This window comes from Anser brachyrhynchus, assembly GCF_964034855.1.
Source record: "Anser brachyrhynchus genome assembly, chromosome: 2".
In the NCBI taxonomy this organism is placed as follows: Eukaryota; Metazoa; Chordata; class Aves; order Anseriformes; family Anatidae; genus Anser; species Anser brachyrhynchus.
Genome location: NC_137695.1, coordinates 150,896,003 through 150,902,002, shown reverse-complemented (window position 1 = coordinate 150,902,002; position 6,000 = coordinate 150,896,003).

Sequence of the window (6,000 nt, the reverse complement as noted above, 5' to 3'; positions counted from 1 at the left end):
GCTCCCTGTGAATCTTCCAGAAGATGGAGGTCCAGAAAAGGGACCTAAAGGAGAGGAGGATGTTGAACTTAAATTTATTGTTCCAATGATGTAAACCCTTAGGCACTTCTGAGGAAAGCTCAGCAATAAAGCATTAAGTATGCATCTAGACACCCTTTGAAAAGGTTGTCATGAACAGGAGTGTAATTTGAGGGTGAAGGGGAGAGAGAGGTTCCAAGTACAATTCACCGCCAAGGGCAGTGCCGAAAAAAGAGCAAATGAGCAAGCCAGGCTGGTGTCTTTGGTGGTGTCAAGAGGGTGTTGGTGAGAGAGAAGGTCCTGGTTGTATAATTAATTGCCTGATGTTGGCACAGCACTTAGTGAATGTGAAGTATTCCTGAAGCGCTACACATTTATTATTATTCCTACCCACTCATTATCGTATCTGACACCAGTTCAAACAGACTTCATAGCATGTCTTTATGCTGTCTCTGCCTTTAAGAATTTCTCTGTGCATCCACCATAATCTTCCCCTTCCCAAGCAGTCCTGTGGTGTGTGTGGTTAAGCAGCACATCACTGCAATAAGTTAAAGAGAGTAATTAACAGAGACCACATCAGAGCTCTTGCAACACACACAATGTGTTTATTCAGCATCAGGCCGGCTAATTCCTAATGAAAGGGCACTGCACAGCGGAGTGCAGGACCCCAGTGGTCAGAAATAGTTCCACTTAAATGTTATTTACCTACAAAGAGCTCAATCCTAATTAGGGGCGTGGGAGCCAGCAAGGGTGAAATCAAAACCTTGCCCCAACCATTCCCTCCATGCCTGTGCCCAAAAAAGTCTTTTAATAGTTACATTTGGTTTGTATACTTTTCTACTCCTCTAAACTTCCTCCTTTTGCCAGAGATTGGAAGTAGGAGTGAACGAAAGATCATGACAAGTTTTGGCTTTGTGGCATTTCCAGAAACCTCACTTATAAATAAATAATAATTGCCTGATCTCACAAGGTACTGTAGAACACTGAGGGCTAAACAGGCTTTGACTCCCCATGCTAGGCTAGACATAATAGAAACTAAAACCTCCTTTATCTTGCACAATAGATCTGAAGTATATTTATGGTACTTAATGTGGACCCTGCATCCTGTGGGATCTCACCATTACAATATCTTTCATAAATATTTATTCCCCCAGCATCCCAGTAAATGAGAAGAGTGTTAATATCCCCTATTAGAGATGGGGAGCAGGGACTCATAAAAAATGCTAAAATACTTGCAAGATGCAGATATCCTTAAAGGAACTCTGATGCTCTTGAGAATGAGGTTTAGTGTGCTAAAGGCTGCACTCAAAGGTGCAGCATATTCACATGGGGACGAGTAAAGGTTATAGTGCCCAGGTAGTCTCCTTGATCCTGTGTTGAACATGCACCACCCCCCCCCCCCATCCCCCCATTTAAGCAGCCACACAGGATGAACATCTGGGGCACTCATTTCAGCTGATGTTAATATACTTCTGCTCTGGAGATATACACCTGTGCAGAGTAGTTGGGCATGGTAGATCTCTCAGCATGAATGATCAGAGGTGAAGAGTTGGAGAGGGGTCAGATTCTTAGAGGTGCTGGGTTGAAAAGGAAAGGGATGGATAAAGGTGTCTTCACCCCACTTCTGTTTTCAGCTTGGTGAATTTGGTATTCCCTCCTGCCTTGTGTGATGTTTATGGCTGCATTTCCCTCTCTATTTATGAGACAGACCTTCAGGGTCTAAGTGTGTGATTTCTCTGGTGGATGAGCTAATTGAAAAAGCTCCCACCTGCTACTGCAGGATTTATCCTGTGGAGGTTTATCTTGAGAGGAGGCAAGGTGATGAGAGTCATCTGCCAACTGCTTGTAATCCCCAGGGTGAGAATGCTTGGGCCAGACAAAAGTGGAGGTCTCTTCCAAGCTGTCAGGAAATTTGGCAAGATGATGACAGGAATAATGAAAAAATGTACTGATTTGTGCTTGCATTTCAGACTTACACCTCTAAGCACGTTTGTCAAAAGGTTCATGAACCAGGGTCTGAGGAACACTTTTTCCATCCTGTAATCTGATAATTCTACTTTTATAAGCTTCTTCACTGTGTTTCTTTTTTGTGCTCAATATGGGGAAGTGTGAAACCTGGCAGTTCTCCTTCCCAGGATGCTGCATGAACTTTCTCTTCAATTAGTTATGAACCATGCTTGTTCACCCATGAGTTTCACTTTGAGTCAGAAGTTCAAACAATCCCAAAATCTTATCACAAATCTTAGCCATGTGAAAATGAAAGTGTAAATTTTGTATAACCTGGTGGGAATTATCTAGATTTTTGTTTGTTTTATTTTATTATTGCATTGATATTCATGAGCACCTGAGGGCTTGTGAAATCATTAGCCATGCCTGTCCCGTACATTTTGTACAGATTGAGGAGTATACCCCTTGAAACCCATAATGACCATGGATGGGACTGGGTCAGTTTAAATCCAGCCTAAATCGGCTAAATGAAACCCAGCAAACTGCAAACAGCAATGTGACTGCCTAACCTTGCAGGGACCTGCCATTTAGCCTGACCATTCTCAGTATCCCAGCAGAATCCCCTGCATGTGCCCAGGAAGGCCTTTATCAAGGGAGGTGATACCAAGTCCCCATCCAGACTTCTGTGGTGATGCAGTGTTTGGCCATGTAAATTCTTCTCACGGCTTTGGTAAAGGCTGACAAGTGAGATGGGGTGTTAGCTTGAGAGTTAAGCCACCTCTGTAACCCATCACCAGGTAGGGAGAAACTGTTTGTGACCCCATATACCCTCCCATGTCTCTCTTGCACGTCTGGAGTGCCAAACCTCAATGAAATTCCCACCAATAATATTAGAGCACATCACGAAGAGTCAAGGTCCATTTTTGACCTTTTCCTCTCTGTCAGCTTAAGCATCTCAGAGGCTGCATCAGGAAGCAACTTGACATATGTTCTTTTATCCTCACCTCCAAAAATACTTGGAGCTGAGTCCCAGTGCATGAGGATTTGCATCCATCTTCTCATACTTGCTAGTTCACAACAGCAAGCTTTCTTTGGTTGCAGCAACGCAACCTGAATGCAGCAACCTCATCATCAAACGCTCCTGGACCAGGTGGGACATAGGCAGTGCGAGGGTTAGCATCTGGCGACCTGCAGCACAGTTTACAGAGATGGCATTTCGTGCACCACCACCACCCGAGTCTACTTGTTACATAACCAGGTGAGATGCACGAAGATCATCGCCAACATCGCCATCTCCTGACTTGTAATGATACTGCGCGTTACCTCTATGGCACTTGGCATGCAAGAAATAAAGAAATGGCACTCAAGATTTCTGGATTTGCATTTGCTTATTTAGATAAAATTAAAAACAGAATTTTTCTCCCTCCTTGTGTTCTGAAGTATTTTGTACTTGATTAGCAAATACTTTGTTTTCAATTTTTTGTTGTTGCTGTTTGCAATTGGTTGGTTGTAGAAGACTCCATTTACTCTTACAGGGTAGGTAGACAAGTGGAAAATTTTCAGCAACGTATAGGGAAGAATTTCAAGAACTTCCAAAATTGTAAGCTGTAGACAGAGTTTTGAGTGACATATTAGAAACCTCTGCAAAGCTCCTCTCATCTGAACAATGCATTTACCCAAGAGAAGAGCAATCTATATTTAGCCTGATCAAGCTATGAAAGTCTCTTTGTTGGCTTCACTGATCTTTTGAATGTATAAATTAAACAGTCATTTCCATCTATTTATAATCCTGCACTGAAAACATTCACTTAAATTAAAGTATGAAAAGACTGGCATTTAAAAGTTGTGACTTCTAAGTGGTCATGCCAGCACTTCTTACAATGAATACTGCTGTACTTCAGATTTTATGGTACTGAGAGTGTCATCAAGTGTTGGAGCAATATCGCTATTGTTTCTATTTATTGATTTTTATTTGAAAATTATTATCCATGACTTTTTATTATGCCATAGAAAGAGATTATGTTTTAGGAGTATGCAACAATGACGTTTAATATTTTCTTCTCCCAGGTACCTGTGCTCATGTGGCTAGCTCATTTGCTAATTTGTTGTCTCCTCTGAAAATCAATTATTCTAACCCATTTTTCTCCCTAATCCTTGCCATCAGTAAGAAAAGGAAAAAAAAAAAAAAAGTAAAAAATTCTACTTTGATTTTCTTCTGAGTTAAAGCTTTATTATCTGCTCCCCATCTGCTCCCCTCTAGGTCTCAGGTGTAGAGCACAGAGTGAAAGGCACTCCATTAGTCCTGATGCAAGAGCCATGGGGCCAGCCAAAGTGATGTTCTCTAAAGTCAAATGGAAAGAAAATGACTTTGAAGCACAGGAAGACGCAAACGTTCAGAGTTTCCTTCCGACCCTGTGGCTTACAGTGAGGCACTCCCAGTGATTTCTAAGGAATCGTCATTTGTTTTTTCAGCTTCTTCATTTTTTTCCCCTTCCCTTTTCAAATGTGAAAACTAAACCCTGTTGTGGATTCTCTATAAAACAAATAGGAGAACAGTGGGGTATGACAAAGACTTTTCCTCTTTTAGTCCTGAGAGTTTCCGCTTCTCCAACCCAGGAGATGACAATTCAGCCAGCAGTGAGCAGTAAGTAATGAAACCACATCAATTTCACAGAAGCACCGCTCATATGTGAGAGCTGCACAAGGAAAGAATGAGAGACCCAAGGTCTGAATCCACGCATTTGGAGGCCCAGTCCAGTAGTCCAAATAAAAAACTTCTGGTTTTCTTTCTTTTTTTTTTTTTTTTTCCTTTTAGCTGGAATAAATCAGAGCAACAATGGAAAGTACAGGTGCAAACTCAAAAACCCTGTAGTGGTTCAGTTTATGGAAGTGGGTGTAGAAGTACTTGATGTTTCAAATGCAAATACTGTTCTGCAGCTCGGCTTAGAAGATAAAAATCACTGTTCTGTGGAATTTAAGTTTGATAGGCAAAAAAAAAAAAGATAAAAAAAAAAAGTGAAATCGATACCTTGTGACACCAAGAGAAAGTGATCTGAAGATGTCACAGGGCAGGATGGCAAAGGGGCCCTGCATCTGCAGCATCAGCTTAAATCAGCATGTGTCGTGGGTGTTCAGCACCTTCAGAAATTTGGCCCTTCAGAATCTTTTCCCTTAATCAGAGGCGCTGGAGCATTGCCAGCTACTAAAAGGTTGGGTTAGGCAAAAGGAAGTTGGTTTAGCTTGTTGAGTCAAGTGATTTCATGTTACTTGCTCTAGAGGGAGGCTTTTTGTTCTGAAGGGAATCAGTTGCCAGTGGTTAAGTTGTACTTTTAGAACGTATATATTTAATTAGGAATCGGAAACTTGATAGGCAGAATGGACAGAGGGAAATGTTCAGTGCATTGGTGCTTTGAGCATGTGAGGAATGATTTGAATTTGTTGAGGAAGGAGGAAGCTGGTCTGGAGCAAATGTTCTTAAGACAAATGAAAAAGCATTTTAAATCATTGATGAGAAAGTATTGGTCTGTGGAACTGAAACTGCTCAGCTTCATTTCTTCCCTATCTAGAAAACCTACTAGCTAAGCTGGGTAAGTGCAGATTGTATCAACTATTAAGCACAAGTTTTTTTCTTTGGGCAGCATATCTCCCTCACCTAGGAAGTCTTTAGATGGTGGGATAGTGGACCATCCATCTCGAAGTCTTTTCAGCTTCAGAGCTGCAGGTACTCCATCTGATAGCTGTCTGCTTCGGAGGCTATCTGGATTATGGGGAAGCCCCCGCTGCATGTTGGATTGCTGGGACACAAGGTAAAGAGAACGGGAAAGTATTCTCATGGGTTTTCTTGGCTTAGTTGTCTCCCAGGAAACTTCACACAAAGACCCTCCGAAATTGTAGGTTGACGTGAAACTGTTTTGAAACTGTTTTTTTTTTTTTTTTTTTTTTAAACCTTTGGTAAATCAAAGGTAAAATAAATTAATTATTTTGCTTATTCTGGAACAATTATTCTGGGAAGGAAATTAATACAAACTCACATAA